At 43.6% G+C, this 21,360-nt stretch overlaps 1 protein-coding gene across 1 annotated transcript in view; it reads right to left on the reverse strand.

Moving 5' to 3' along the window:
• NUP93 (nucleoporin 93) overlaps positions 1 to 9,638 on the reverse strand; it is a 104,519-nt gene extending 94,881 nt beyond the window's left edge. Inside the window, exon 1 of the mRNA XM_036275480.1 lies at positions 9,566 to 9,638. The gene's annotated coding sequence lies outside the window, so the exon portion shown is untranslated. The remainder of the gene's footprint in view (positions 1 to 9,565) is intronic.
• Between the last annotated feature and the right edge of the window lie 11,722 nt (positions 9,639 to 21,360).

A 21,360-nucleotide genomic window follows, 5' to 3' on the forward strand; every position in this document is an offset into this window, starting at 1 on the left:
AAAAAGGAAAAAAAAAATAACATTTCACATTCATGTAAGAGAAATTCAGACAAAGGAAATGCTCGACTTCTCAAATGACCTACCCATACAAAGATTTAGAGTGATAGATTTGAGTATAAATAATAAAGGCCAATAAAAGTCATGATTTACTTTAATATGGTCCAATAAATAAGACTTTTAAAACTTAAAGAATTCTTTTGACCATGGTAAAAATAAAGCCTGAATCTCTAAACAACATCCTAAATTTAATTCGACCCAAACTGAGCTCTAACCTTTGTCTACAAAACTTGTTCCTTGGCCTTCTCAGTGTAGAGACACCGTCACTCAGTTTTTGGCCAGAATCTTTTGAGGCCTGCATGACACACACCTCATATCCAATAGGCCAACCAAGCCTTTCAAATCTACCTTCAAAATGCATCCAGAATATCTCTTCCCACCACTTCCACCCATCTGAGTCACTATCACCTCTTCCCTGACCTCCCTGCTTCAGCCCTCGCCACCTACAATCTATTCTCAACCCAGCAACCAGCGCTCCTTTGAAAGTCGGGTCACATCCCTCTTCTGCTTAAATCTCTTATAGTACAGAATGAAGCCCTATAGAAGCAGCCCCACCTCCCCTTACCTCCCAGACTCTCCTTACCTCACTCTCACCCTGTCCCTCTTCCTTTCCTGAGCTCCAGCCACTATGGAGCCTCCTTGTGGGCCCCCAACGGTCAGGCACATTCCCACTCTAGAGTCTTTGTACTCCCTTTTTCCTCTACAGTCAGCCCTCATTTATCACGGTTAGTCAGTTCCAGACTCTACCGCGATAAATGAATTTCCACGAAGTAGGATTCTTTATTTAAATACAGTCGTCCCTCGCCACTTCGTGCTTCGACTTTCCCGGCTTCACTCTATCGCAGTTTTTTCAGATATAGTATAGTATCTATATAGTATTTGAAAAAAACGCGATAGAGTGAAGCCGAGAAAGTTCAAGCGCGAAGTGGCGAAGGACGAGTGTACTTGGATTGCTCCTCTCCCAGATATGCTCATGAAGATTCCCTATCTTGGTTTCAGCTAAACTGTCACCTTGTCTTTGATGACAACCTAGAGCAAAATACTTAAGAGTGCAACCTGCAACCCCCCCTAACACTTCCCCATCTCTCTTACTGTTTGCCACCCCAGCTAAATGTAAGTTGCACAAGGACAGAGATTTGTCTGCTTTGTTCAATGATGTTCCCCAGGCTACTAGGACAGTGCCTGGCACATTGTTAAGTAATCATATGTTGAACGAACAGGGAGTTTTATCCTTCCGTATGTGGGTCTGTTCTTCTCAAAGGCTTCCTGCACTCCCCTGCCAAATCGGCACTCACTGACAAGCAAAGACCAGAGCAAAAACATCTCCTTCTGACGACCAACTGATACTTAACATTTCTGAGGCTGCAGAGCATAAGGCAGTGACAGTATAAATGGCATGATTTCAGATCACACTTGGTCCAGACTAATGCTTTCCCTCTATATACCCAGACAAACACCAGTGGTATTTTATTTATTTTTTTGTTAATCCTCACCCGAGGGTATTTTTCCATGAATTTTTTAAGATAGAATGGAAGGAAGAGAGGGAGGTAAGGGGGGGGGGAGAGAGAGAGAGAGAGAGAGAGAAAGAAAGAAACACTGATGTGAGAGACACATCGATTGGTTGCCTCTCATACAACCCAGACCGAGGTCCAGGATCAAACCTGCAACCCAGTTATATGCCCTTGACTGGAATCGAACCCGAGACCCTTCAGTCCGCAGGCTCACACTATAACCGCTGAGCCAAACCGGCCGGGGCAAAACCAGTGGTATTTTAGAAGAAAAAGCTATTTTGAGGTAAACAGAATTACAAACCAAAAGAATATTCATATAGAAAGAAATTTGTGATATAACTTCAGAATAGAAAATATACTTGTTCCATGTCTCAGAAAATACATGTATAGACTACCATATTTGAGAAATACTGGATCTATCCAGCTTTATATATAAATCGACCAGTGAAAATTAATTTACAAAAGTTTTTAAAGTTTCCAAATCTGTACTCTGATGTAGTCATCATCCCATTTCATTAAAATGTTTTAATCTGTGGTTAATTTAATCAATTTAAGGATAATTTTTGTCCTCAATGCAGAAGACATATCAAATTAGCCATAAAATATATGTTAAGCCAACCAAATATCAATTTTGACCCAACATACTGCAAACTTATCATGAAATTAGCCTTCCTAGCTTTGTCCAACAGAAATAACTAAAATGATGGGTGTGGAAAAGGGATGAAGTCCAAGATTTGTGCTGCAAAAATCTGGCCAGGACACATGCAGACACTGGACACCAGCTGCAACCTCAGGGAGCTACAGAGAAAGGAGCCAGGAAGAAGCCAGAGAACTCTTGGAAGTGAGATGTGGAAAAGACAATGCAGCAAAACCAGGACTGGATGGGGAAAGGCCAGCAGGGATGGACTCACAGCACTAGGAGTCCTCTCTGTCAGCAGTGACTCAGCCTGATTGTGAGAGACCTTTGGAAACACTGACAGATGCTTCAGAGAGCATCGCAGGGTACAGGGCCCTGAGCAACAAATTGCTCTCTGGTGCCACCCTGCAGAAGTCCTACTGAGCCTCCACAGACCTCCTTGACTACCAGGCAACTGAAAGCCTTAAAATGAAGGGCGAATTCCCCACTGCTGTCAGAAGGCAAGACTGGTTACCCTTGCAGGAGGATGACAGAAGGGAAGCTATGGGGGTAGGGGTCTGTTTTTTTAATCTGGGTGCTGCTTAACAGTGTGTTTGTTCAATTTGAGAAAATCCAGAGCTAGACTGAAAGGGGAGGGTGATCAGGATGGGTCACCAGAAAGACCAAGTGATTGGAAAGCTGAACTTTCAGCCCCACCCACCAACCTCTGGGAAGGGAAGAGGGGCTGCAAATTAAGATCTATAAAAACTTTTTTTTTCTTTATTCATTTTAGAGAGAGAGGAAGGGAAAGGGAGAGAGAGACAGAACATCAATGAGAGAGAACATCGATTGGCTGCCTTCTGCACACTCCCCACTGGGGATTGGGCCCACAACCTGGGCCTGTGCCCTGACTGGGAATTGAACCAGCGACCTCTTCGTGCACGAGTCAACACTCAACCACTGAGTCACACTGGCTGGGCTCTATAAAAACTCTTGAACAATGAGATTTGATGAACTTCTGGGTGGTGAATGTTTCCACATGCTAAAAGGGTGGTGCACAGCAGTTCCACGGGGATAGACGCTTCAGTGCTCAGGACCCTTCCAGACCCCACATATGTACCTCTTTTTTTTTTTAATCCTCACCCGAGGACATTTTTTGTTCAGATAGAGTGGGAGGGAGAGAAGAAGAAAGAGAGAGAGAGAGAGAGAGAGAGAGAAACATCGATGTGAAAGGGACACATCGAGTAGTTGCCACCCGCACGACCAACCAGGGCTAGGGACAAACTGCAATAAAGGTACGCACCCTTAGCGGGAACTGAACCCGGGTCTCTCTGGACCGCAGGCCGACGCTCTAACCGCCGAGCCAAACCGGCCAGGGTGCCCACATATGTACCTCTTTATCTTGCTGTTCATCTATATCCTTTATAATAAACTGGTAAGTTTAAGTAAATATTTCTCTGAGTTCTGTATCCTGCTCTAGCAAATTAACTGGACTTCTGGTCTACAGTCAATCGGTCAGAAGTAAGGTAACAATGTGAACTTGTGATTGGCTTCTGGAGGGAGGGAGGGTACAATTTTGTGGAACTGAACCCTGAACCCTTGGGATCTGATGCTATCTCCAGTTAGTGTCAGAACGGAATTAAATTGTAGAATATCCAGCCTGGCCAGTGTGGCTCAGTGGACTGAGCATCATCCCAGGGACTGAGAGGTCCCAGTTTGATTCCTGGTCAAGGCACATCCCCAGTTGCAGGCTCAATCCCTAGTAGGGGGCATGCAGGAGGCAGCCAATCGATGTATTCTCTCTCTCATATGTTTCTATCTCTCTTTCCCTTCCACTCTCTCCAAAAAAAAAATCAATAAAACATTAAAAATATATATATGGTTATTATTATGAATCCAAATTTCCACAATGAAGGTGTGATTCAAAAGAAATTTAGCATATAATTTCAAGTGGAAATCTTGCCTGCAAACCTTCTTATTAATGAAACTGTAACAAGAGCAGTGTTCAGTATTCAATGCCAAAGATTAATGAGTAAAGCCTCACTCAGGATATCAAAGACTGGTTCTGCTGTCCTTTCTTCTGAATATATAAACTATGGTTAGATGACAATATCATCCCACTTTTTACTGTTATCTGTCAGCTGTCAATTACAACAACCAAAAAGAAAATTACATCTTAACAGATACTACTGTTTCAGAGGCTTCCAGTAAGAGAATAATGATTTGGGGGGAGGGGGGGGTACGTGCTTCTAGCAGGAACCGAACCTGGGACTCTCTGGTCCAAGACCAATGCTCCAACCACTGAGCCAAACTGGCCACGGCAAGAATAATAATTTTTTTAAAAATTTGTTGAATAATTCTTCATAGTCCTGAAGACTAAAAAGAAAGTTAGATGTAATTATTATTCAGAAGGCAGACTTCTGGAGAAAACAAAGGACTGAAATAAATTACCCTAGACAGAAGAGAAATTAAAGACTGGGGGATTAAGCCCTGATCGAATTGGCTCAACAGTTAAGAGCATCAGCCCTCAGACCAAAGAGTCATGGGTTCGATTCCCATGCAAGAGCATGGGGATCAAACCTGGGTTGCAGGTTTGATTCCCCAGCCCCAGTCAGAGTTGTGTGGGAGGCAACCAATTGATGTGGTTGCCTCTTTCACATCAATGTTTTTCCCTCTCTAGCCTTCCCTCCCTTCCACTCCATTTAAAAATCAATGGAAAAGTATTCTCCGCCCAGAGTTGGCCCATGGACTGAGAGGTCCCGGTTTGATTTCCAGTCAGGGCACATGCCTGTGTTGCAGGCTCAATCCTTAGTAGGGGGCGTGTAGCTGATCAATGTTTCTCTTTCACATCGATGTTTCTCTCTCTTTCTTTCTCTCTTTCTCTCTCAAAAATCAGTAAGAATACATTTTTTTTAAAAAATTGTATCTTCAGGTGAGGATTAACCAAAAAAAATTTTAAAGTAAAGACTGGGTGATTCAGTACTAGTACTGGCCTGGATGACTCCATGTTTGCAGTAAGGAATGTGTAGTATCAGCCTCCTGACACATAAAATGCCATTTGTATTATTTCATCTTCAATGAGCCAAGAGAAGCAACCTGGCATCACTCAGCTGTCCAGTTTAGTAGAAGCCAGGCTTGGGATGAAAAACAATGGATGCCAGGCTGGCTTTGCCCCACATCAGCCCTCTGACTTTGGGGCTGGCCCTTCCCCCTCTCTGGACCATTTCAACACCCATGAAGATCAGGAGGTTGGCTCAGATGATTTCTAAGGGCCTGCCCACCATGAAGAATTGGCAAATGTGGGATATTTTAATTCAGTCTTTAAACTCACTTAATGTATCCTCAGAAGGAGCAGCTCCATTTTAGTGGTGATGGAAACTATCTGTATATAGAACCTTAGCAGTGACAACCACCCCATCTTACACCTGGCATATAACAGATCACCAAGTCTGCCTCCAAAAGGTCTTTGGCTTTGGCTTTTCTCTTTAAACCAATGATTCTCAATTGGGGGCAAGTCTGTCTCCAGGGGTTACTGGTAATATCTGGAGACATTTTTATTTGTCACAACTGAGGAAGATGTGCTCCTGATATCTAGACAGTAGATAGAGGTCAAAGGTGTTGCTAACTTCCCACAATACACAGCACAGACCCCACAACAAATAATTATCTAGCCCCAAATAACAACAGTGCTGAATTTGAGAAACCCTGTTGTAAACCAAGAAAGGCTTCCTGTCCTGAGGGCCATGACTCCAGCATCAAAGACACCAGGAACTCCTGGAAAGACATGCAATTTTTTTTTTTTAATATAAGAAAAGCACTACAGCTTTCATCAGATTCTAACAAAAGCCTGAGTACGACCCCCACCCCCACCCCCCCCACACAATGTTAAAACCACTTTATATACAGTATTATCCCATCTGGGATTTTTATGATTATATTCATACCCTGGCATCCCATACAGCAATAGAAAAGATAAAACTACAGCTATATGGAGGAATAGGAATAAATTTTACAGACATAATTGTGAGTTAAAGTAGCCAGATACAAAAAGGGCATACTGAATGATTCCACTTATATGGATTTTAGGAACAGAAAAATACTGATCTATGGTGCTAGAAATCAGAGCACTGGTTATTCTGGGAGGGGAGAGGATTGATTGGGATAGAGTATAACAGAACTTTCTGGGTGCTATGGACTGAAATGTGTCCTAAAAAATTCATATGTTGAAGCCCTGATCTCCAAGGTGATGGTATTTGGAGAAGAGGCCTTTGGGAGGCAATTAAGTTTAGATGAGGTCATGAAGATGGGACTCTTGTGATGGGATTAGTGCCCTACAAAGAAGAAACATGGAAGAACTTGCTTCCTCTCTTCCCGACCCCCATCCCACACACCTTCACCGAGGAAAGAGATATGAGCACATGGTAAGATGCTGGCCATCTATAAGCCAAAAAGAAAGTCTTCACCAGAACCCTACCAGGAGGGCACCCTGATCTCGAACTTCCAACCTCCAGAACTGTAAGAAACCAAACTTCAGTTATTTAAGACAAACTTATGTTGTTTAAGAAACAAACTTCTGTTGTTTATTGTTATGGAAGCCTGAGCTAACACACAGGGGTATTAGAAATGTTCTACATCCCAATATGGATGGTGGTCACATGAGTAAGTAAATATTTAAAAATTCACTGAACTATACATTTACAGTTTGTTTGCAGATAGTTTTTAGAAGAAATAGCTAGAAACATAACATTAGCATAGCAAGAAACTTAACTTAGCATTCATTACCTCTGGAGAGTAAAGCTAAGGGTTGGGAGAGTTTTCATTTTATACCGTTTGTCTGACTTCTTTTCCATGAGTGTATGTGACCTTTTCTAATTCTTAATAACTTGTTAATTTTTTTTTTAATCCTCACCTGAGGATATTTTTCCATTTATCTTCAGACAGAGTGGGAGAGAGAGAGAAACATCCACTTGAGAGAGACACATCGACTGGTTGCTGCCCACATAACCCAGATCAGGGTCAGGACAAAACCGCAATCGAGGTATGCACCCTTGACCAGAATTGAACCCATGACTCTTTGGTCAGCGGGTCGACGCTCTAACTGCTAAGCCAAACCAACCAGGGCAATAACTTGTTAATTTTTAAATCAATCTAAACTCTGCTTCAGAGTGTTTGTTTTACCCCTGCCCCTGAATCCTTGAAGACAATGACTGTCAAATCCACACCCCCGGCCTGCAACCTGGAGTTTGCTACACTCCCCAAATCCTCCCTCCACCTCTGTCCCCTGGCTCTTCTCTCTCAGGTCCTAACTCACCCACCTCCTTCCAATCTGTGCATTTACAAGTATTCTCCACTCTCCAGCCTCAGAAACAAAGCAGATGCAGATATACTTTTCTTATCCAAACTATAGCTACTTTCTAACAAAAACTGAGGAAACCAAATTATCATACACTGAACATGATACCCCTCACTCTCCAAATTTGCTATCCAAGCTCTCATTACCTAATTTAGATAGCAAAGTATACTTGTATTTTTGCAGTGTCTTCTGTGCATTTTTTCCTCTTTCTAGCTTTATTGAGATAGAACTGATATTTAATCCATGTTCAGCCCAGCCAGTGTGGCTCAGTGTATTGAGCGTTGTCCCATGCACCAAGAGGTCACCAGTTCGATTCCTGGTCAGGGCACATGCCCAGGTTTTGGGCTTGATCCCCAGTGTGGAGCATGCAAGAGGCAGCCAATTGATGTTTCTCTCTCATCGATGTTTCAATCTCTCTCCCCCTCTTCCTTCCTCTCTAAAAAAAAAAAAAAAAAAAAAAAAATCTATCTATATATATATATACACACACACACACATATTTTAAAAAGTCAACACAGCCCTGGCCAGTTTGGCTCAGCGGTTAGAGCGTCGGCCTGCGGTCCGGAGAGACCCGGGTTCGGTTCCCGCTAAGGGCACGTACTTCGGTTGCAGTTTGTCCCCAGCCCTGGTTGGTCGTGCGGGTGGCAGCCACTCGATGTGTTCCTTGACATCGATGTTTCTCTCTCTCTCTCCTTCCTCTCTCTCCCTCCCACTCTATCTGTACAAAAAAATAGAAAAATATCCTCGGGTGAGGATAAAAAAAAAAAAGCCAACACATATTCAGTCTGAGTTCCCTATCAACCATCTCAGGCAGCTGGATATAGGTGGAAAGGCCCAGGCTGAAGACATAAACATGAGATGTTAGCCTAATATATAGGTATTTAAAACTGAGCCTCACTGTGGTGGGTTTGGCTCAACAGTTAGAGCGTCAGCCTCCTGACAGAAGGAAAGGTCTTTCTATTAACGATCAAGGGCAGTGCCTGTTACAGGTTTGAACCCCCCACCCGCCATCGGTAGGTAGGCAGCCAATCAATGTGTGTATCTCGCGTGAATGTTTCTCTCTCTCTCTCTCTCTTTCCCTTCTATCTAAAAAATCAATGAAAAAATAACCTCAAGTGAGAATTTAAAAAAACAAACAAAAACTGAGCCCTGATGAGATTACCATGAATGAAAATGTTCCAAACACAAATGCTTAAAGAATATAGTTGAAATAAAGAAAACGTATGACGCCCACGGATACCCTCTCACGCCTCTTAGAAGGAATACAAAAAAGGGATCCTTGCATGCTGAAAGCCATTTCAGTTAAACAAACACTTCCTTCTCACACCTGACAGAGGAACCCGAACCACCGACTGTCAACAGGTCGTCCAAACTTGGACCAAAGACCGGCCCTGTAATTCTGAAAAAGGGACCCCATGAACTTAGATACCGCCTAAATTTTGCTATTGCCTTGCTGAGGATGGAGTGCTGTGAGCTCAGAGAAAATCCGAGCCATCTCCAGGTTTTAATCACTAGTACCTCCCTGGATGGGGAGAATTGCCCCAGATGCGGTAGAGGAGACAGACCAAAGGTCGTGAGAGGCTCACAGGGTTGTCACCCTCGCCCCAAGGACCCTTTTCTAGAAGGGCAACGCCTCCCGACAGGGTGCACACCCGAGGAGCTGTGGCGCGGAGGCGGCACCCACGCGGGAGGTGAGCTCGAAGGGCTGGGGGGGGCTGGGCTGGGGGGGCGTGGCGCGACGCGGCGGCGCGCCCCAGTGGCGGAGTGGTGAGTTGAAAGGACACGGCCCCGCATTCCGAAAGAGGGCAGACAGAAGGCCCTCCGGGGACGCAGCCCGACGCTCTAATGGGGGCGGTTCGACAGGGCGCTGTGTCGGCCGCGTCAGTCAGGCGAGCCCGTCTGCCACGAGGCCGACGGGAAGTGTGAGCAGCATGACTCCGGAGCGTGGGGACCCTGCTCCGCCCAGCCTCGGGGCCTGGGTTCAAGGACAAAACCCCGGGGCCTCAGAACGCCGCAAGACAGCCTTACCCGGCACTGCAGCCGTCTCCACCGCTCAGGTCCCGGCTGCAGAACGCGGCCGCCGCTTCTCGCGCCGCTCGCCCACGCTTCCTGATTGGCCCAGGGCCGCCGCTCCCAGAAGGCCCTGCGCAGCTCGCCGCCAAATGAACTTTATGGAGACCGATGGAGGAGCACAAGGACATGGGCGGGGCGGGGGCGGGGGCGGGGGCGGGGCCTTCGATGAGCTGAGTGAGCGGTCACTTCCCCGGGAGGCGGGAGGCGTAGGGGGGGCGGTTGATGGATGTTTCTCTCTCATGGATGTTTCTATCTCTCGCCCTCTCCCACTTTCTGAATTTGATAGAAACATTTTTTAAAATTAAAAATTGAATTTCCGTATGATCCAGCAATTCCATTCTTGAGTGTATAGCACAAAGAATTGAAAGCAGGGTCTCAAAAAACTATCTGGAAACCCATGTTTCTAACAGCATTATTCATAACAACCAAAACATGGAAGCAACCCAAGTGTTTATGAACAGACGAATGGATATGCAGATGTGTCATATACACACAATGGGTGTACTTATTTAGCCTTAAAAAAGAAAGAAATTCTGTTAAATGCTGCAATATAGATGAACCTTGAGGACATTATACTGAGTGAAATAAGCCAGTTTCAAAAAGACAAATACTGTACAATTCCACTTATTCCTAAAGTACTTAGAGTAGCCAAAATCATAGCTATAGAAAGTAGAATGGTGGTTGCCAGGGTCTAGTTGGGGATCAGGAGGGGGGTTATTAATGGTACAGAATATCACTTTTACTGGTGAAAGAGTTATGGAGACAGATGGTAGTGATGGTTGCACATTATGGAAATATTTAATACCACTGAAATATACACTTGAAAATGGCTCAGGCGTCTAGGGGGGGAAAGGAGAAATTCTGTAACTGAAATAAATTAATAAAATTGGAAAAAAGAAAATGGTTCAGATGGTGAATTTTATATAATGTGTATTTTGCCACAATAAAAAAATTATTTTTAAGGTTGTGAAGCAACTGGGACCATCACATACTACAAAGGGGTTGTAAACAGGGACAACCACTTTGGAAAACTGGAAAAATATATTAAAGCTAAAAACCCACATTCTCTATGACTCAACAATTTCATGTATGCATGTGTGTATGTTTTATCTCTCTGTCTTTCTACCTCCAGCATAAATAGGTACATATTTTTACCAAAACCCATGTACAACAATGTTCATAGAACCCTTATTTATACTAGCCCCAAAGTGGGAAAAGAACAAAAACAAAAACAAATATCTATTAACAGAAGAATGGATAAATAAATTATGGTGTGGTCATCTAACAGAGTAATTCAGTAACAAAAACAATGGGCTATGTTCACAATGACATGAATGAATATCATAGACATAATGGTAAGCAAAAGAAGCCAGACACAAAAGTATAACTCCACTTATATCAAGTTCACATCAGACAAAACTAATCTGTAGTGACAAATGTCAGAACAGTGATTATTTTGAAGGGAGGGAGGGTTGTTGACTAGGTAGGGAAATGTAAGAATCTTCTGAGGTCTGTTAATGTTCTCTTAATCTGAATGCTTAGTGCATGGGTGTTTTCACTTTTAAAAAGTTCATTGAGCTGCCCATTTAAGATTTGTGCACTTTACTACACATGTATTATTCATTATTCTATAATAAAAAAGTAAAATATACTTCTGGTCAAGATGGCAGCATAGGCAAACTCATCTCCTCCCACAACCACATCAAAATTACAACTAAACTACAGAACAACCATCATTCAGAAGAACTGCCCGAAATCAAGCTGAATGGAAGTCCTACAACAACAAAATGAAAGAAGCAGCCTCTTGGAGACAGGTAGGAGTGGGGAGGCGAGGCTGGGCTGGTCCCATATCCACGTGTGGAAGATAAAAATCAGGAGAATACCTCTACTGGGAAGGTCCTCTCTGAGGGGTGAGGGATCCCTGTCCCACACCAGAACCCCCAGCTCAGGGTTCCAGTGCCAGGAAGAGAAGTCCTCACAACTTCTGGCTATAAAAACCAGCGGGGCCCCGGCCAGTTTGGCTCAGCGGTTGACCGTTGGCCTGCGGACCAGAAAGTCCCAGGTTCGGTTCCCGCTAGGGGCACGTACCACAAAAAAAAAAAAAAAAAAAAAAAAACCAGCGGGAATTGAGGCTGAGGGAGGCTGAGGTTTCTGGAGTCTCAGGCAGTTCCTCTTAAAGGGCCCACTCATGGACTTACTCGGACTCACTCCCTCCAGGGCTCCAGCACTTGGGAGGCAGCTTGAAAGGCACCAGAGACATACAGGGAAGAACTGAGCTGTTTGGCATTGCAGCAGGAGCTGGAGGGGCAGCCTTCCCTTGGACAAAGGTGCTGGTGGAGGCCATTGTTCCTTTGGTGAGCCCATCCCCACAGCGCTGGCAGGCGGCATCTGGGACTCCGGTACCTGGCTCACATTGTTTGCCTTGCCCTGGTGAGTCCCTGAGGCCCTGCCCCACTTAACTTCCAGGCCCACCCAAGCTGTTTCCAGTGGCTTTTCCATAAGAATGGCTTTGGATTTTCCTAAAATCTCTCAAACAAGGAGCATCTAGCTTCAGTGAGCCCCATACCTCTTTCTAAGTGGCCCCGGGCCTGGCACTAGCAGCAGCCAGCCTTGGTCACAGATTGGCCTCTCCTGGGCACCTCCAAGCCCAGCACAAGAAGCAACCATCTGCAGATCGCTTTGTAGCTTATGCTTGGTGGCCCTGGGTAGAACATAGACACTGGCTGACCTTGGCCTGTGCCTCCTGGAAGGCCCCAGAGCCAACACCCCCAGTGGACATCTTCAGACCACATCAAAAAACCATGTTTCAACCGCCTCCACAAGCAACACACTCAAAGGGTGGACTCAGTGGGTACCAAAGCCCTGCTGAAGTAAGTCTTGCTCTGTGTGGTGGGCCCCTGCACAGCTGATTCTCCAAGATGGTCAGAGGTCAGTGGTCAATGGGCACAGCCAGTCCTTGCAGCTGGTCAGCCTGAGTAAATCTCTCCCATTGGCATGCCAACAGCATTTAAGACTCAATTACAGAAGGGTGGACAGTCCACACTAAGGTTGCACCTCGAGTGCACAGCAGGGGTCATCATGGAGGCTGTGCCACTGGACCTTATCAGACACCTACTACAATAGGACACTCTAGGAAGCCTAGGAGACATAACAACTCTACCTAATACATAGAAACAAACACAGGGAAGCAGCCATGATGAGGAGTCAAAGAAACATATCGCAAATGAAAGAACAGAACAAAACTCCAGGAAAAGAACTAAACGAAACAGAGATAAGCAATCTAACAGATGCAGAGTTCAAAACACTGGTTATAAGGATGCTCAAGGAGCTCAGTGAGGACCTCAAGGACATAATAAAGAACCAGTCAGAAATGAAGGATGCACTAACTGAAATAAAGAATAATTTACAGGGTATCAATAGTAGAGTAGGTGAAGCCGAGAATCAAACCATCGATTTGGAATATAAGGTAGCAAAGAGCACCCAATCAGAACAGCAAAAAAACAAAAGAATAAAAAAAAAAAAAAAAATGAGGATAGTGTCAGGAGCCTCTAGGACAACATCATGAGGGTGCCAGTAGAAAGAGAGAGCAAGAAAATCTCGCCCTGGCCAGTTTTGCTCAGTAGTTAGAGCATTGGCCTGCAGTCCAGAGAGACCTGGGTTGGGGTCGTGCCAGAGGCAGCCATCGATGTGTCCCTTTCACCTCTCTCTCTCTCTCTCTCTCTCTCTCTCTCTCTCTCCCTCCCTCCCGGTCTATCTGAACAACAACAACAACAACAAAAATTGGAAAAATGTCCTTGGGTGAGGATAAAAACAAGTAAATAAATAAATAAATAATAAAGGCATCTCCCTACCCTTTAAAAAAGAAAAAAAAAATTGAAAATCTCTTTGAAAAAATAATGACAGAAAACTTCCCTAACTTGGTGAAGGAAACAGATATACAAGTCCAGGAAGTACAGAGAGTCCCAAGCAACATGAACCCAAAGAGGCCCACATTATCATCAAAATGCAAAAGTTTAAAGACAAAGGGAGAATCTTAAAGGCAGCAAGAGAAAAGCATTTAGTTACCTACAAGGGAGCTTCCATAAGACTGTCAGCTGATTTTTCAAGAGAAACTCTGAAGGCCAGAAGGGAGTAGCAAGAAATATTCAAAGAGATGGAAAGCAAGGACCTACAACCAAGATTATTCTACCTGCAGAGCTAGCATTTAGAATTGATGGGCATATAAAGAACTTCCCAGACAAGTAAAAACTAAAGGAGTTCATCACCACCAAACCAGTATTATATGAAATGTTGACAGATCTTCTTGAAGAAGAAGATAAAGCCCAGCTGGTGTGGCTCAGTACACCAAGAGGTCACCAGTTCGATTCCCAGTCAGGGCATATGCCCAGGTTGTGTGGGTTTAATCTCCAGTGGGGGGCATATAGAAGGCAGCCAATCAATGTTCTCTCTCATCTATGTTTCTCTCTCTCTCTCTCTCTCTCTCTCTCTCTCTCTCTCTCTCTCTTTCTCTCCCCTTCTCTCTCTCAAATTAATAAAGAAAACATTTTTAAAAAGAAGAAGATTAAAAATTTGAACAGCCTGGCTGGTGTGGCTCAGTGGTTGAGTGTCGACCCATGCACCAAGAGGTCTTTGGTTCAATTCCCAGCCAGGGCACATGCCCAGGTTGTGGGCCAATCCCAAGTGGGGGCATGCAGAGGTGGCCAGTCAATGTTCTCTCTCATCAATGTTTCTCGCTCTCTCTAAAAAAATCAATAAAGAGCCCTGGCCAGTTTGGCTCAGAGGTTGAGCGTCAACCTGCGGACTAGAGAGTCCCACGTTCGGTTCCTGCTAGGGGCACGTACCACAAAAAAAAAAAAAAAAATCAATAAAGGAAAAAAATATGAACAATAAAATACATATCTATCAACAATTGAATCTATAAACCAAAGGAACCAGCAGAACAGAAACAAACTCATAGATACAGAGGACTTTTTGATGGTTGCCAGATGGGAGGGGGTTGGGAGGATAAGCAAAAAAGTTGAAGGGATTAAAAAGTACAAATTGGTTGTTAGACTGATGAACCTCAGAGAGAAGGGGGTGCAGGAAGAGATAGACCAAAGAACTTATATGCATATATGCATAACCAATGGACACAGACAATAGTATGGGGAAGGCAGAAGGGGGGTGGGAGCAGGGAGGAGGTGGGTCAATGGGGGAAAAATGGTGGACATCTGTAATATTTTCAAGAATAAAGATAATTTTTAAAAAATAAAAATAAATTATATACTTCCTCCTTAAAAAAAAAAGGGGGGGGGAAAATATTCCCTACACTGTGGAATAGTAAATATTTTTGCTACCCAGAACTTATATCACTTCTTTTCCCTCAACTGTTTGCAGTCTGGAACCCTATTGTACTTCTTTGGTTTTTCCCACAATCCCCAGTATGTGATACATGGAAGGAAAGCGAGACATAGTTCAAATGACAGACAGAATCCAGCTCCGTGATTGCCCCCTATCTTCAGCTGCTGCTGCCAGAGATGGGTGTTTAGTGGGTGGCAGCGAATTATATAAAGCTTTGTGATATGCGGTTGAGTGATCAGCAATATTCTTTAAAAGTCATTGAAAGCTTAAAAAGGAAGCTTCTTACTTTGCACTACAGGTGGGTTTAATTTTAGCTGCACAAAAGGTGACTTTGACATTGTCAGGGATGGCGAACAGGCTTTCTCTAGAACACAAGCTACTATCAATTCATTGGTCAGGTTTACCAGCAGGCCTGTGCTAAAGATGCTGAGAGCAAGTCCAGGCTCAGTGGAGGAATGCAGGGATCATTTGGTGTATCAGTCAGGATGTCTGAGCTCCAAGTAACCTAAATTAGCCTAACAAAGAAGGACTTTATTATCTAACCTAATGAGAAGTTTGGCAGTAGAATGTTGGGTTGGTAAGTTCAGCAGTTCACAACCTCCAGGGACTCAGGTCTTACCATCTGTTTGACCTGCCATCCTCCATGTAGACATCATCTTGGGGAAATAAAGATGGTTCTGGTCAAAGAGGGTAAATAGCTCTTACCCTATTAAACGGGTCATAATCCTTGGGCTCTGTCAGAACTCCTGACAGACATGTGACATTTAATAATAGTCTCTCCAACTGGGATCTGTTAAAGAGTAGACTAAATATGTAAATAAATGCACAAAGACCACAGCAATCATGAACTGAGCAATCACTCTGTGCAATACCCCATTATAAAGTCTACAAGATTTTTCTCATTTAACCCTCATAATGACCCCTGGAAAGAGGTGCTATTGACAGTTCTATTTTACACATGCAGAAAATGAGGCTAGAGGGGTTAACTGGCTTACTTAAAATTATATGGTGAGCCCAGTGTAGAACAAGGATTTACATATGGCTCCAGACCCCATACTCTACACTAAGCTTTATATGGTCTCCTCTTGCGTGGTAATAGTACTAATACCCCCTACACTGTAGAGGACGCTACAATTTAAAGGTGACAAGCAAGACAAAGGTTGTACAGGCAGTAGAGTTCTCATACATTGCCAGAGGGAATATGAATTTATACAACCACTTTGGAAAACTAGCAATTTCTAAAAAAAGTTAAACACACACCTACCCTATGACCCAGCCATTCTATTTCTAGGTATTTACCCAAGAGAAATTGAAACATTTACACAAAAACCCTTGTACAAAAATGCTCATAGTGCTGTATTCAGAATAACCCAAAACTGTTAACAGCCCAGGTGTCCATCAACAGGAGAATGAATAAACTGTGATCTATCGGTACAATGGATTTCTATTCAGCAATAAAAGGGAATGAACTACTGATTTCTGTATCAATATGAATGGATCTTGAAAACCACTATGTCAACGGAAAGACATAAATGAATACATGCTATGTAATTCTATTCATATCAAGTTCAATAACAGGCAAAGCTAATCTATGGTGATAGAGGTGAGAATAATTGTTCCTTGGAAGTATTGATTGGGAAGAAAGGCACTGGGAATTTTTCAGGGTGCCAGAAATACCCTGCATTTTGATCTGAGTGGCAATGTGTTTGTAAAAGTGTATTGAGATGTCCACTTAAGTTTTGTGCAGTTTACCAGATGAAATTATTCCTCAATAAAGAGATAAATGAACTTCAAATTTTTAATAAGTGATTCACATCTAATTTACACTTGAACCCACAATAACCAGAGGTAGGCAGGGCTGATTAACACCACTTATCCTATGAGGAAACCAAATTTAGGGAGGATTAAATGATTTACCAAGGTGACACAGGAAAGTGGTGGCAGACCAGGGCTTGTGTGCAAACTTTCCGATATCGAGACCAGTGTTCTGTAGCCCACGAAAGGCTCAGAGATGAACTGAGAAGCCTTCATGAACCATAATAAGAGCTCTCCTGTGAAGTCCTAAAAAAAAACTTTACTGTCAACTTTCTGAATTGGACCTGGAGTGAATCCCATGTTCTTATTAATCCACAACAACTAACTATCAGACATTGTGAAGCTGGTAGGATTTTTTAAACATCTGGTTGTTTTATTTGTTATTAAACAAACTGACTATTGAGTGAAAACACACACACACACGCACACACACACACACATGCTATACATCTCTCCATTGCTGCTGTTTAAAAACAGCTTTACCAACATCTATCAACTTTGTTTATGTCAAATTGCACAATTTGTCACTGACATTCAATCTGCCATATGAAAAGTGAATTTGATTGACAAGTCCCCAGGTTCTCTATCTTCCTTTTCAATGTTCCAGATGTTAAAAAAAAAAAAACAAGTTGGAAGGCTCATCTTCGGGTGAAAAGTGTATCAAAGGAACTTGGTGGAGGATGTGAGTGGGGGATATGGCTTCAGTTTCTGTAGAAACGTTGCCTCCAAAAGACCCCATCTTCTTGATTGGTTCAAATTACCCTACGTTTTCAATTGCAGACTTTCAATGGAACCATCTGTTTCAAGGCCCATCTGTCAGGGGCTCTGTTGTGGTTGATTATTAAATGTATTTGCAGCTGGAGATTCAGGAGGGGAAAAAATTATAAACCCAACCTTAAACGATGCAAGAAAAGTGTCCTCAAGAGGGAAAGCAGAAAACAAAAACGTATTTTTAGTTATGCCCACTCTTAGAAATCAGAGGACTTAACCCTTCCCTGAAAACCCAGGAGAAAATTATCAGCAAACAAGTATGGCAGCCAATAGACGTGGGTGGCTTTGGGGCTTTCCACCATTCATTCTCCCTTTTGTGGTGACTATACCCAAGAATACCCCTGTTTACACTGGGGAGATTACCTCTTTCACATTGTGGATACTCTTGTAGGAATAATGATAACCTACCACAAAGTGTTGTTCTAAGGATTAAATTAGTTAATACACGTTAAGGGTTTAGAGCAGTCTTGCATATAGTAGACACTCGGTAAATGTTAACTGTTTTTATTTCTGGCAAGGCCTGTTGCCACAATACTCTAGAATTGAGTAGAGGCTTCTCTGACTCATCAGAACAAAGCTGCCAGCAACTCCTTATCCCATCCCCAAACATTGCAATTTTCAGAAATTTTCACCAGGTTGGAAGCCCTAAGGGCAGCGGCATGGAGTGTTCAGCTTTATGTCCACCAGGTGGCGCTAAGTCGGTGTTAGTTGGAAAAGATCCTGCATGACCCACCTGCCAGGGGATTCTCAGAATGAAGGTTCCAGCCCCCAAATTATCAACTATGCTGTAAGGCAGAGCCTGGACCTCTCAAATAAATTGGCACTCCCAGCATTTGGTCCCAACTCGGTTAACAGTGACGTGGCATAGCAGGGCGGGGCCAGCTCCTATATGTGGCCCTGTCATGGTGGTGAGTAGTTCTGTAACATTACTGGAAGCTTTTCCTGAAACTGTAGTGTGGCCAAACCTTACCTTGTTTTTGTTTATTTCACTAGCCAGCAACATTTAGGGAGAACCCACTGCAATCTATTTTGGCAAAGAAGTGTCTTTGCTCCCTGCCCTCCGAGGGTACATTACCTACTTCGGCTTCTTTACCGAGCATCTACTATGTGCTGGGCACTATTTGGGCACTGGATGGGCCCATAGTGACATGTCCAGTAAGTAGTAGAGACAGGGCTTGTTCCAAGGCCTTCAGATGCCACATCTGATACTGACCCAGAACCATCAATGATTGAATTCTTGTTTTTTTTAAAGCCATCACAGCAACCACAGTTCATTTCTCAGTACTTATTCTCCGGCGTGATTGTTCTGAAATCCAGGGTAGATACCCTACAGATACCTTTCACTGTTCTCATTTCTTCCTTGACTTGAATGAACACTTAAGGTAACAAGCAGAGGAAATAAAGAAGTATAGGTCAGATCCCATCTGAGACTATAAAACCGAGATGTGAGATTATTACATGCTTCCTGGGCTAAGGAAAAATGATCGAACATTTTTTACCATATTTATGAGACATATTTTATAGTAACTACACAATGGCTTATAAATGATCTTCAAATAATATTTCTATTTCCAAAGAGAGGAATCTTTAATTTGCAAGTTTGCTTTGTCTGACTTACTTCCTATGTAGCCATTGAACATCGGTGGTAAGCAAGAATTTTTTCAATAAAAAGTCCCTGTCCTCACCCTGGACAATTTTGCTCAGCTGTTAGAGTGTCAGCCTGTGGACCAATGAGTTGTGGGTTCGATTCCGGTCAAGGGCACATACCTCAGTTGCAATCTGTCCCTGGCCCTGACTAGGGTCGTGCATGAGGCAACCACCAATGTGTCCCTGTCACATCAATGTTTCTCTCTCTCTCTCCTTCCCACTCTATCTAATAAAAATGTAAAAATATCCTCTGGTGAGGATTTAAAAAAAAGTCCCTGCCCTTATGGAATGTACATTCTGTTGGGAGAGACATACAAAGGATCAAGCACAAATATGGGGGGTTAGATAATGACAGGTGGTCAGGAAGAAAATAAAGCTGGGAAGTGGGCTAGAGTGAGTTTCCAAAGCGGAAGGGGCTGAGTGAAGACTTGAGGGAGACGAGGAGGGGAGCCACTGGTAGTATCCACAGGGACTGGAAGGTGCAAGGGCCCGGAGGCAAAACATTCTTAATGATCCTGAAGAACAGGACTGGGCAAATGTACTGGTGACTGGGAGTGATGCACAGCCTTATGAGCCAACATAAGGACTTTGGCTTCTACTCCAGGAGAAATGAGCCATTGGAAAGTTTAAATCAGAGCAGTGACATATTCTACCAGGATGCTTCTGAGTGCTGTGTAGAGAAGAGACCAAAGTTCTGGCTGCACTCACTTGAATTCTCTCTTTTTATTTTTTTATCCTCACTTGAGAACATTTTTGCATTTTTCTTTAGATGGAGGGAGAGAGGAAGGAAGAGAGAAACATCAATGTGAGAGAAACACATCTACTGGCTGCCACCCACACAACCCCAACTGGGGCTGGGGATGAACCCCAACCAATGTACATGCCCTTAGCAAGAACCAAACCTGGGTCTCTCTGGTCCAAGGGCCAATGCTCTAACCACTGAGACAAACCAGCCAGGGCTCACTTGAATTATCTCAAAGTTTCTTCAAACGTCCTTGTTCTTACTATCAAATATTACACATATTAGTAACAGAGGCAGAGCTTGGCTTTGGCCCAAGATTGAGCTCTGAATAGCCATTATATAATGGCTGGGTCCAGAAGGACAGGAGGTAGCACGAGCCTGGAAACTGAGTCTCGGGAATATTTACCATCCTCAAGGTCAGCCAGAACACCAAGTCACCATAGCAACTGCTCTGACACCCTGTGACACTGAGGTTCCCAGTCCTCCTTGCTGTGAACAGTCTCTGAGGGGTCCAACCTTAGGCCTATGGCGTCACTTTGTCTATTTCTCATGTCAGATAAATTTGGAAAACACTGTTTTAATACAAGATACCCTCATTTTGTAGTACCCTAAATGTGTGTAATTAATCCCAAGTCTACTGCAAAATTCTCAAAAATATGTCCACAAAATGAATTCAAATAAACTTTATCATAAATCATAAACACAGTCCAAACAGGACCCTTAGTCCTAGAATAGGTAGAAAAGGTGGGAGCAAAATTGGTGCCCTAAAAATTCAAACTAAGGCCCTAGGAAAATTGGAGAACATTGCAAATACCAGCTCCTGCTAACTGCAAACCACTTTCCTGAGGGCCTCTCTATATCTCTGTCGCTTTTGTAGCCGCGAGCTTAGAACTGCTTTCCAGCATCTGAGGAAAGCAAGGCTGGTTGTCCTAACCTTCTGATACACTGGTTGGCTGACAAGTGAAACTAAACGTAGCTTGCAATAAATGAAATGACCACCAGGAAGCAGCAGACATCCAGTAAGTAAAGTCAACCTTTTTATTTTTTTTTATTTTCATTTTTTCTTCTTTATTGATTTTAGAGAGAGAGGAAGAGAGTAATAGAAACATCTATGCGAGAGAACATCCTGGCTGCCTCGTGCATGTCCCCCACTGGGGATTTGGCCCACAACCTGGGCATGTGTCCTGACCGGAAATCAAACCAACGAACTCTTGGTGCATAGGTCAATGCTCAACCACTGAGCCACAACAGCGGGCAAAGTCAATCTTTTTAAAAATATGAAGTGCTGCCCTGGCCAGTCTTGCTTAATGGTTAGAGCGTTGGCCTGCAGACCAGAGAGTCCTGGGTTTGGTTCCCGGTACGGGCACGTGCCTCGGTTGCAGTTTGTCCCCGGCCCTGGTTGGGGTCGTGTGGGTGACAACCAGTCAATGTGTCT

Source organism: Molossus molossus, unplaced genomic scaffold, assembly GCF_014108415.1.
Source record: "Molossus molossus isolate mMolMol1 unplaced genomic scaffold, mMolMol1.p scaffold_m16_p_21, whole genome shotgun sequence".
In the NCBI taxonomy this organism is placed as follows: Eukaryota; Metazoa; Chordata; class Mammalia; order Chiroptera; family Molossidae; genus Molossus; species Molossus molossus.